Below are 12,007 nucleotides of genomic sequence, written 5' to 3'. Positions count from 1 at the left end.
AGGAGAAGATTAATTGTGTGTCGTCTGCATAGCAATGATAGGAGAGACCATGTGAGGTTATGACAGAGCCAAGTGACTTGGTGTATAGCGAGAATAGGAGAGGGCCTAGAACAGAGCCCTGGGGGACACCAGTGGTGAGAGCGCGTGGTGAGGAGACAGATTCTCACCACGCCACCTGGTAGGAGCGACCTGTCAGGTAGGACGCAATCCAAGCGTGGGCCGCGCCGAAGATGCCCAACTCGGAGAGGGTGGAGAGGAGGATCTGATGGTTCACAGTATCGAAGGCAGCCGATAGGTCTAGAAGGATGAGAGCAGAGGAGAGAGCGTTAGCTTTAGCAGTGCGGAGCGCCTCCGTGATGCAGAGAAGAGCAGTCTCAGTTGAATGACTAGTCTTGAAACCTGACTGATTTGGATCAAGAAGGTCATTCTGAGAGAGATAGCGGTAGAGCTGGCCAAGGACGGCACGTTCAAGAGTTTTGGAGAGAAAAGAAAGAAGGGATACTGGTCTGTAGTTGTTGACATCGGAAGTGTAGGTTTTTTCAGAAGGGTGCAACTCTCGCTCTCTTGAAGACATTAGCCAGCGGTCAGGGATGAGTTGATGAGCGAGGTAAGGGAGAAGGTCTCCGGAAATGGTCTGGAGAAGAGAGGAGGGGATAGGGTCAAGCGGGCAGGTTGTTGGGCGGCCGGCCGTCACAAGACGCGAGATTTCATCTGGAGAGAGAGGGGAGAAAGGGGTCAGAGCACAGGGTAGGGCAGTGTGAGCAGAACCAGCGGTGTCGTTTGACTTAGCAAACGAGGATTGGATGTCGTCGACCTTCTTTTCAAAATGGTTGACGAAGTCATCTGCAGAGAGGGAGGAGGGGGGAGGGAGGGGGAGGAGGATTCAGGAGGGAGGAGAAGGTGGCAAAGAGCTTCCTAGGGTTAGAGGCAGATGCTTGGAATTTAGAGTGGTAGAAAGTGGCTTTAGCAGCAGAGACAGAGGAGGAAAATGTAGAGAGGAGGGAGTGAAAGGATGCCAGGTCCGCAGGGAGGCGAGTTCTCCTCCATTTCCGCTCGGCTGCCCGGAGCCCTGTTCTGTGAGCTCGCAATGAGTCGTCTAGCCACGTAGCGGGAGGGGAGGACCGAGCCGGCCTGGAGGATAGGGGACATAGAGAGTCAAAGGATGCAGAAAGGGAGGAGAGGTTTGAGCAGAAGGAAGAGATGATAGGATGGAAGAGGAGTTTTTCACAATTCCTGACATTTAATCCTAGTAAAAATTCCCTAGTAAAAATTCACTGTCTTAGGTCAGCTAGGATCACCAATTTATTTTAAGAATGTGAAATGTCAGAAAATTTGTAGAGAGAATGATTTATTCCAGCTTGTATTTCTTTCATCAAATTTGTAAGTCGCTCTGGATAAGAGCATCTGCTAAATGACTTAAATGTAAATATGTAAATGTAAATTCCCAGTGGGTCAGAAGTTTACAAACACTCAATTAGTATTTGGTAGCGTTGCCTTTAAATTGTTTAACCTGGGTCAAACATTTTGGGTAGCCTTCCACAAGCTTCCCACAATACGTTGGGTGAATTTTGTCCCATTCCTCCTGACAGAGTTGGTGGAACTGAGTCAGGTTCGTAGGCCTCCTCGCTCACACATGCTTTTTCAGTTCTGCCCAAAAATGTTCTATGGGATTGAGGTCAGGGCTTTGTGATGGCCACTCAAATACCTTGACTTTGTTGTCCTTAAGCCATTTTGCCACAACTTTGGAAGTATGCTTGGGGTCATTGTCCATTTGGAAGACGCATTTGCGATCAAGCTTTAACTTCCTGACTGATGTCGTGAGATGTTGTTTTAATATATCCACATAATTTTACTGCCTCATGATGCCATCTATTTTGTGATGAGCACCGGTCCCTCCTGCAGCAAAGCACCCCCACAACATGATGCTGCCACCCCTGTGCTTCACGGTTGGGATGGTGTTCTTCGGCTTGAAAGCCTCCCCCTTTTTTCTACAAATGGTGATTATGGCCAAACAGTTCTATTTTTGTTTCATCAAACCAGAGGACATTTCTCCAAAAAGTACAATCTTTGTCCTCATGTGCAGTTGCAAACCGTAGTCTGGCTTTTTTGTGGCGGTTTTGGAACAGTGGTTTCTTCCTTGCTGAGCGGCCTTTCAGGTTATATCGACGTAGGACTCGTTTTACTGTGGATATTGATACTTTTGTACTTGTTTCCTCCAGCATCTTCACAAGGTCCTTTGCTGTTGTTCTGGGATTGATTTACACTTTTCGCACCAAAGTACATTCATCTCTAGGAGACAGAACGCGTCTCCTTCCTGAGCGGAATGACTGCTGCGTGGTCCCATGGTGTTTATACTTGCGTACTTGCGTTTGCACAGATGAGTGTGGTACATTCAGGCATTTGGAAATTGCTCCCAAGGATTAACCAGACTTGTGGAGGTCAAAAATCTGAGGTCTTGGCTGATTTCTTTTGATTTCCCCATGCTGTCAAGCAAAGAGGCACTGAGTTTGAAGGTAGGCCTTGAAATACATCCACAGGTACACCTCCAATTGACTCAAATGATGTCAATCAGCCTCAGAAGCTTCTAAAGTCATGACATAATTTCCTGGATTTTTCCAAGCATTTAAAGGCACAGTCAACTTAGTGTATGTAAACTTCTGACCCACTGGAATTGTGATACAGTGAAATAATCTGTAAACAATTGTTGGTAAAATTACTTGTGTCATGCACAAAATAGATGTCCTAACCGACTTGCCAAAACTGTAGTTTGTTAACAAGAAATTTGTGGTGTAGTTGAAAAACAAGTTTTAATGACTCCAACCTAAGTGTATGTAAACTTCCGACTTCAACTGTAGATAAGCTAGCGTTTTCTTCGAAAGCCATTCTTGTGATTTTTGTTGAGCACCCCTCCATTGCTTTGTTTGCAAAAGCATGAAGGCTCACCTGAACAGATAAACTAGCCTATTAACACCGTTATGACTGACTAGGGACTTCCCAGCCTTGGTTACATTCATGTGTTTTTGTCCAAAATATTGAGGCATTGAAACTGAAACAGTGCATCCCAAATGGGTGGCGGGAGCAAACAATGTACCAGGCCAGGTGTGATTTACAACCTGATAGCAATATTTGTTGGACTACCAAGAAATGTATAATATGAAATGTATAATTCTAATTGATCATTAGAAAACCATTTTGTAATTTTGTTAGCACAGCTGAAAACTGTTGTTCTGATTAAAGAAGCAATAAAACAGACCTTCTTTAGACAAGTATCTGGAGCATCAGTATTTGTGGGTTTGATTACAGGCTTAAAATAGCCAGAAACAAAGACCTTTCTTCTGAAAATCGTCAGTCTATTCTTACAATAGTCATTTACAACATTAACAATGTCTACACTGTATTTCGGATCAATTTTATGTTATTTTAAAGAACCAAAAATGTGCTTTTCTTTAAAAAAACAAGGACATTTCTAAGTGACCCCAAACTTTTGAATGGTAGTGTATACCTGCACTTTCTATTTGTCTGTTGCCAGTTCATCTTGTCTTTGTTAGGTCGTACCAGCGTGTTTTTTCCTGTTCCTTAAGTTTTTGTTTTTAGTCTTCCCGGTTCTGACCCCTCAGCCTGCCCTCAACCTGCCCTTTGCCTGCCCCGTGTTATAATAAACATTCAAATTATCCAGCTCCTTTGTCTGCATCTGGGTCTTATCCTGAGCTGTGATAATTTAACTGAATCCATCTAATCTGCCAACAATGCCTTACTCTACATTATGCTATTTTGAATCAAATAGGATCTATTTTTAAAACCTTGGTTTTGTAGCATAAACTGGGAATTTTATATGTTTTACTGATATTATGATTGTCTGTTTGTTTCATCTGCAAAGTAGTTAAAATGCAGTTCCACTTTAATTAAAATAACCTTTTACAGTGTTCAGATCAAAAATGATGCAAAAAAATAGGTTTATCTGACTCTAGCCTATCAATCATTTTGTTTTCCGTACTGACATAACCTTGACGTTTGTCAACGACATGTATAAATGGAAGCATATATATATATAAAATCTTTTAAGAAAACTTTTATTATTTGGCCTTAATGCTATGAGCACATACAAACGCATTGAATAACAGATTCACTACATGGAAAACAGATAGTCCTGCCCCCCAAAAAACTAAAGAAGGTTTGTTCTGAAGTGTCTATCCTAAACTCAGCAAAAAAAGACAGAAAATTCATAACAATCCAAACAACTTCACAGATCTTCATTGTAAAGGGTTTAAACACCGTTTTCATTAACAGCTTACAGACGGTAGGCAGTTCAGGTCACAGTTATGAAAACGTAGGACACTAAAGAGGCCTGTCTTACTGACTCTGAAAAACACCAACGTGAACGTGCCTTAGGCATTCTGCAAGGAGGCATGAGGACTGCAGATGAATTGCAATGTCCGTACTGTGAAACGCCTAAGACAGCGCTACAGGAAGACAGGACGGACAGCTGATCGTCCTCGCAGTGGCAAACCACGTGTAACAACAGCTGCACAGGATCGGTACATCCGAACATCACATCTGCGGGACAGGTACATGATGGAAACAACAACTGCCCGAGTTACACCACAAACGCACAATTCCTCCATCAGTGCTCAGACTGTCTGCAATGGGCTGAGAGGGGCTAGACTGAGGGCTTGTAGGCCTGTTGTAAGGTAGGCCCTCACCAGACATCACCGGCAACAACGGGCACAAACCCACTGTTGCTGGTCCATGCAGGACTGGCAAAAAGTCTTCACTGACGAGTCGCGGTTTTGTCTCACCAAGGGTAATGGCCGGATTCACGTTTATCGTCAAATAAATTAGCGTGACACCGGGGCCTGTACTCTGGAGCGGGATCGATTTGGAGGTTGAGAGTCCGTAATGGTCTGGGGCGGTGTGTCACAGCATCATCGGGCTGAGCTTGTTGTCATTACCTGCAATCTCAACGCTGTTCGTTGCAGGGAAGACATCCTCCTCCCTCATGTGGTACCATTCCTGCAAGCTCATCCTGACATGACCCTCCAGCATGACAATGACACCAGCCATACTGCTCATTCGGTGCGTGATTTCCTGCAAGACAGGAATGTCAGTGTTCTGCCATTGCCAGCAAAGAGCTCGGATCTCAATCCCATTGAGCACGTCTGGGACCTGTTGGATCGGAGGGTGAGGGCTAGGGCCATTCCCCCCCAGAAATGTCCGGGAACTTGCAGGTTCCATAGTGGAAGAGTGCGGTAACATCTCACAGCAAGAACTGGCAAATCTGGTGCAGTCCATGAGGAGGAGAGGCACTGCAGTACCTAATGCAGCTGGTGGCCAAACCAGAACCTGACTGTTACTTTTGATTTTGACCCCCCCTTTGTTCAGGGACACTTTAATCCATTTATGTTAGTCACATGTCTGTGGAACTTGTTCAGTTTATGTCTCAGTTGTTGAATCTTGTTATGATCATACAAATATTTACACATGTTAAGTTTGCTGAAAATAAATGCAGTTGACAGTGAGAGGACGTTTCTTTTTTTGCTGAGTTTATATCTGAAAGCTATAAGAAAGATCAGGAAACATTTGTTCGTATTTGTATTTTTTTTATACATGTATTTAACCCCATATATTTGTCACTAAACAGCCTCCATATTCTGTTTACTTCCATAATTGTTTTGACTGGTACTGGGGGACTTTCAGACCAGTCTTGTGATGCCTGTGGGCTTCCTAGAACAAAACAACAGACATGTAGGTGTTCGTGAGAGTCACCTTTACACAGAGGGGTCATATTAGTTGTTGTAGGCCAAACCGTTCAGACGCTACAGACTATTTTGTGAGAAGATAGATTTTTTCGGGATGGTCTGACATACATCGCTCTCGCTCTTTCACCTTTCACTGCAGATGCATCCAAATGCAACAACAAAAAAAACATATTTTGAGCTGATGGACTTTTATGGGAATGTTCTTATTATGCTAATTAGATTTCCGTGGGGCACGGACATCGACTTTAGAGGGTTAAGGACAGTAAGCCAGTGATGAATAAGCTCCATTGTTATACGCTCCATGATTTGTGGTTAATATTCTTCACAATAGACTATTTTCACATAGAGAGCAGAGGTACACCAGTACACCAATCTCTCAAACCCCATTTTTCTATGTCTTATTCAGTGCTAAGAGACTAGGCCTAAAACTGATTGAATCCACATGAGTAACAATGTGATTCCACTAGTTAAATGGACTTAATCAACAACAAGCATCATGACAAAAACAGCTTTAACTTTAACAGAGAACACGGAGAATAAATAGCTGGATCAAGACGTTGGCAAAGTGTGTGGCAGAATTTGGAAAGGAAGTGGAGACAGTGAGTTGTTTGTGTTTTGGGAAAGAGACAGACCAGGAGAGGGGAGAGGAGAGAGAGAGAGAATCTTGTTTTTCATTCAGAGATTGAAATAGTCTGGCTAAAATTGGCCTTGTGACTGTGACATGGCTGTGTTCCTCTACAATGGGAAAGAAAATTCCACGTACATTACAGAGCCATAGAGACACTCATGGCCTAGACAACATAGCATCCTTGGTTGCAGTTGCTGATGGTCTAAGGCCTACTGTACAGCTGTGACTGTAGCTAAAGCTTTCTAACCACAACAAACAACCACACTGAATATGGATACATGGGAGTTTCATCTGGACACAAAATGGACCGTTAGTCCGGTTTTATTGCTACTGTGCATCTGTGTATTTTTGTATTTTCTCTATATTAAGTTATAGATACATGTGGAGCAGCAGAGGTCAGCATCATGGTATCGGGGAACTTGGGGGATTTCTGCAAATCTGCTAAAGAGCTCTGAGTATGCCAGGAATGATTGGTTGATTAGATCAGGTTAGATTTCTGACCAAAGGGCAGGGCGTGTGCCAAACTGGTGCTTCTTTCTCTGCTATGTTCCTTCCTTTTCTCTCTCTCTCTCTCAAACATACACACAAATAAGGCCACATGCACAAAGGCACATGTACAGTACATATGTGCACACATGCACACATGCACAACCCAGGCATTCGCAAACACCTGTAGAACATCAATATATCTACGATTAATCCTCCTACATGTTACTACCGAAGAATTACAATCATTCAAATGCTTAATGTCAAATATACGTGACATGCAAGTTTAAAAACCAGACAAGGCATTTATCATGTTAAATATAACTTTTTATTCAATATGAACACATGGGAATCAGCGGCTAATCCATTTACAATGGGTTACGTAAAAAGGACATTTCACATAGAGGAATAAAAACAAGGACTGCGTCCCAAATGGCACCCTATTCCCTAAACGATATCATAAACGTCATCGATAAAAGACAGTACTGTGCAGCCGTCTTCATCGACCTGGTCAAGGCTTTCGACTCTGTCAATCACCGCATTCTTATCGGCAGACTTAATGTGAAGGTGAGTTTACAGTCTAGCCAGACACCTAGGTATTTATAGTTATCCACATATTCTAAGTCGGAACCGTCCAGAGTAGCAATGCTAGTCGGGCGGGTGCGGACAGCGATCAGTTGAAGAGCATGCATTTAGTTTTACTAGGATTTAAGAGCAGTTGGAGGCCACTGAAGGAGAGTTGTATGGCATTGAAGCTCTTTTGGAGGTTTGTTAACACAGTGTCCAAGGAAGGGCCAGAGGTATAAAGAATGGTGTTGTCTGCGTAGATGTGGATCAAAGAAACACCAGCAGCAAGAGCGACATCATTGATGTATACAGAGAAGAGAGTCGGCCCGATAATTGAACCCTGTGGACCCCCATAGAGACTGCCAGAGGTCCGGACAACAGGCCCTCCTATTTGACACACTGAACTCTATCAGAGAAGTAGTTGGTGAACCAGACGAGGCAGCCATTTGAGAAACCAAGGCTGTTGAGTTTGCCAATAAGAATGTTGCGATTGACAGAGTCGAAAGCCTTAGTCAGGTCGATGAATACAGCTGCACAGTAATGTCTCTTATCGATAGCGGTTATGATATCGTTTAGGACTTTGAGCATGGCTGAGGTGCACCCATGACCAGCTCTGAAACCAGATTGCATAACGGAGAAGGTACGGTGAGATTCGAACTGGTCGGTAATCTGTTTGTTATCTTGGCTTTCGAAGACCTTAGAAAGGCAGGGTAGAATAGATAAAGATACTTTTGTTCACGTTTCCTTCAGCATCTTCACAAGATCCTTTGCTGTTGTTCTGGGATTGATTTGCACTTTTTTCGCACCAAAGTACGTTCATCTCTAGGAGACAGAACGCGCCTCCTTCCTGAGCGGTACAACGGCTCCGTGGTCCCATGGTGTTTATATTTGCATACTATTGTTTGTACAGATGAACGTGGTATCTTCAGGCGTTTGGAAATTGATCCCAAGGATGGACCAGACTTGTGGGGGTCTACATTTTGTTTCTGAGGTCTTGGCGGATTTCTTTTGATTTTCCCATGATGTCAAGCAAAGAGGCATTGAGTTTGAATGTAGGCCTTGAAATACATCCACAGGTACACCTCCAATTGACTCAAATAATGTCAATTAACCTATCAGAAGCTTCTAAAGTCATGACATGATTTTCTGGAATTTTCCAAGCTGTTTAAACTTAGTGTATGCAAACTTCTGACCCACTGGAATTGTGATACAGTGAAATAATCTGTCTGTAAACAATTGTTGGAAAAATGACTTGTGTCATGCACAAAGTAGATGTCCTAACCGACTTGCCAAAAATACAGTTTGTTAACAAGAGATTTGTGAAGTGGTTGAAAAACGAGTTTTAATGACTCCAACCTAAGTGTATGTAAACTTCCGACTTCAACTGTACTTAGCAAGCAAATGCGGCTAGCTAGTTTAGCCTACTGAAACACCCTGCTCAAACAGAGGGATGCTATGTTAGCTAGCTGGCTCTGACTTTCCAACACAACACTGGAACTCTTCCAAGTCAACGTAACGTTAAGCTTATGGAATTACTAATTTATTGCCACTGGGTCTTGCCAGTGTAACTGCTTACTGATTGTACACTAACATTACTGCATGATTGTAGCAGGTTTACCGACGTGTTAGTTCTATTAGCTATGTTGACTATGACATTGTAGGCTGTTTGTAGATGTTTGGCTTGGAAAGGTTTTCCTGCCTGGTCACATACAGCTGATTTGTTGTGCATTGAAGACCGCAATCGAAGGGAAAAGAAGGAATACAATGTGGCTGTTTTTAAAGGGAACTGTTTACGCGTGATCAGGGGTGTATTCATTCCGATTCTGTTGAAAAACATTTCTTAAAACGGAAGCAAACGGAACAAAACAGGGATAAAAAAAGACCTGAATTTGTCCAATAGAAACTCTTGTTTGCAACTGTTGGACTAATAATTACATTATTGTTTGTGTAAACTGTGTTGTTGGCTAGCTCCTATGATACAACACTCTTCTGACGAGAGAGCACATTTTCTATGCGAAATCGCCTGGCCTCATTAGCTCATTGTATGGATATATCCAAATAAATATCACTAGAAAACAGCTACAACAACTGCAAATGCAGCTACAGTTGTTATTCTGTCTGCACTGTTTGATGTGATTGTAAGTTAGCTGTAGTTGGCTAGCTAGCAAGCTAGGGACAAGAACGTTTCCAGCCAGTATGGCAATGGAACATTTAGAAAGCACATTAAATTTGTCTCTCGACCTGTGTTCACCTGTGTTGTATACTTTCATTCATAGGCTAGATTGTAGCAACCTAATGATGGGTATAGGGAAAATTTGAGTATCATGTAGTAGCCTAAACCTATTGCTGTTACATTGAACTGGGTGAATGGAATATGAATGAGTCATCCAATATGCTGTAATAGAAATAAGGCCATGCTCGTTTTACGCGACACTGAACTCCACTTAATCCTGAATGAAATGACTGAGCCATAAATTAAGGATCAATGAAATCAGATTCCCTCCCTCTTGCAAAGATTGCGTCATCATCCCCTTCATTTGAGGAAGACGACTGATTGAATATTTTATTAATAAATAAAAAAATTGTGTTAAAATGTTTTAGTATTAAAATATATCCCATTACACATTTAGTAATGACAGTGTATTTTAAACTTCACGCACAGTAACACTTTTGCATGACTTAATAAAATAATTGTATCGATGTGCTTGTGCATTGAGTACACCAAAGTTGATAAGTAATAAAATAAAGACAGCACTTCTAAAAGCCTATTTCACACCATAGCCTGCACAAATGAAAATCTGGCACTGATTCACCCTTGGATTAACGTTTCAACATTGTCTCAATGAAGAGTTTGGCGTTCGACTACCAATGTGCAACATGCACGCACAGTTACAAACCTGCTAGAGTCAGAGGCAGGCGGACGAGCAATATCCACTGTCATAGTATGGATGAAGCCAGAGCTGGAATGTGAAGCTAACTGAAGCTGGTTAGCTTTAGAAAACCCTGAGTAGATCTAGCTTGCTTTGTAGGATACCTCTCTGGTGTGATCAGACATAGCATGTTGTCTACAATTATTTTTTTTATTATTTTACCTTTATTTAACCAGGCAAGTCAGTTAAGAACAAATTCTTATTTTCAATGACGGCCTAGGAACAGTGGGTTAACTGCCTGTTCAGGGGCAGAACGACAGATTTGTACCTTGTCAGCTCGGGGGTTTGAACTCACAACCTTCCGGTTACTAGTCCAACGCTCTAACCACTTAGGCTACTAAGTGATACTGATCCAAGGATGATCACGATTGATTGTTTGCTGATCAACTGGAGTCACGTAGGAATCCAACATGGTATATACTCCATCAGAGGCCTAGATGTGATGTCAAAAAGTGTAAATCCAAGTGGTTGGTTTAGGATCTGCATACTGCATATTGGTAGAGGTAAAGAAACAAAGGTAAGGCATTAAGCAAAATCTAAGGTCGGTCAATACCGTTGCATAAACCCGTCTTGCATGGCGTTTGAACACATCATAAGCACTGTGCACCCCTTTGAGTAACAAATTCATGCAATTAGTAGCTCAGTAGATTCAAACCTACTGATTAACCGATTATTCAACCCCAGATCCTAACCTTCACCATTACGAGGATCAAAACAAATCTGACCCTGGACCAGCGGTTACATGGAACTTTGTCCAATTCTGCATATTGGATGAGCAAGATTTAGACCTAACCCAGGAGAACTAAATCCATGACACAGCCAGGGAGGGAAGGTCCCATTATCCTCATCCCATCATGCTTATCTCTCCCTACCATCAGAGGCGCTCCAGAGAGTCATATGATGGCCAGGCTAGGTCCAGCAGTGCATCCCGGAGTCTGGACATAGTCCACATTGTCTGCTGACTCCTGCATGGCACAGATAGTCCTGAGACTCATTACCTAGAAACCCACACAGCGTGAGAGTCAATGCTCTTCATAACATTGCTAGCTCTGACCTGACTCCTATGAGAATCAATGCATCTTAACACAAGTTTAAAAAATATTTTTTTTTACCAAGTGATTGGCTTTTTAAGGTATGGGAAGGCATTTTTGTAAAATGTTCTAAGGTGTTTGACATATTTTGTTTAATTAACGCCATACAAGTGAGGTGAACCTTCAAGTGAAACAAATGTGAGTGTCAAACCACAATTGTATCATGCAACTTTGCCGTTATGGAATAATATCATGAACTTCCCAGTCAGCTGACTAGTAGACTCCATCTCTACCAGAGAAAAACACACTGGGACAGCAGGAATGTGCCAATTATCTGGCATTACGCCTGGGCTACAGTACAGGTCATGTGATCTGTGGCTCACTACCAGGCATCCCAGTAGAGCTTAGATATATAAAGGCCCTCTATCAGTGTTCACTATCATGCCTACTCACTGGGTACAAACAGGTTGAAAGGACATTGCTTTAACGTCTTAACATTGTAGGATTATCATTGTATCAACATGGAAATCAAACTGGATTTGAAGAATTCAAATGCCTGAAATCAAAGGCCATCACAGGCATCAAGGTTTTAGTTCATTTCACGTTAGT

At 42.4% G+C, this 12,007-nt stretch overlaps 1 protein-coding gene across 3 annotated transcripts in view; it reads right to left on the bottom strand.

The window, feature by feature from the left end:
• LOC118385869 (melanophilin-like) overlaps positions 1 to 12,007 on the bottom strand; it is a 110,588-nt gene that overhangs the window by 83,008 nt on the left and 15,573 nt on the right. The window lies entirely within an intron of this gene.

This window comes from Oncorhynchus keta, chromosome 7 (genome assembly GCF_023373465.1).
Source record: "Oncorhynchus keta strain PuntledgeMale-10-30-2019 chromosome 7, Oket_V2, whole genome shotgun sequence".
In the NCBI taxonomy this organism is placed as follows: Eukaryota; Metazoa; Chordata; class Actinopteri; order Salmoniformes; family Salmonidae; genus Oncorhynchus; species Oncorhynchus keta.
The sequence above is the reverse complement of the archived record's forward strand: the minus strand, read 5'-3'. Positions and strand labels throughout refer to the sequence as shown.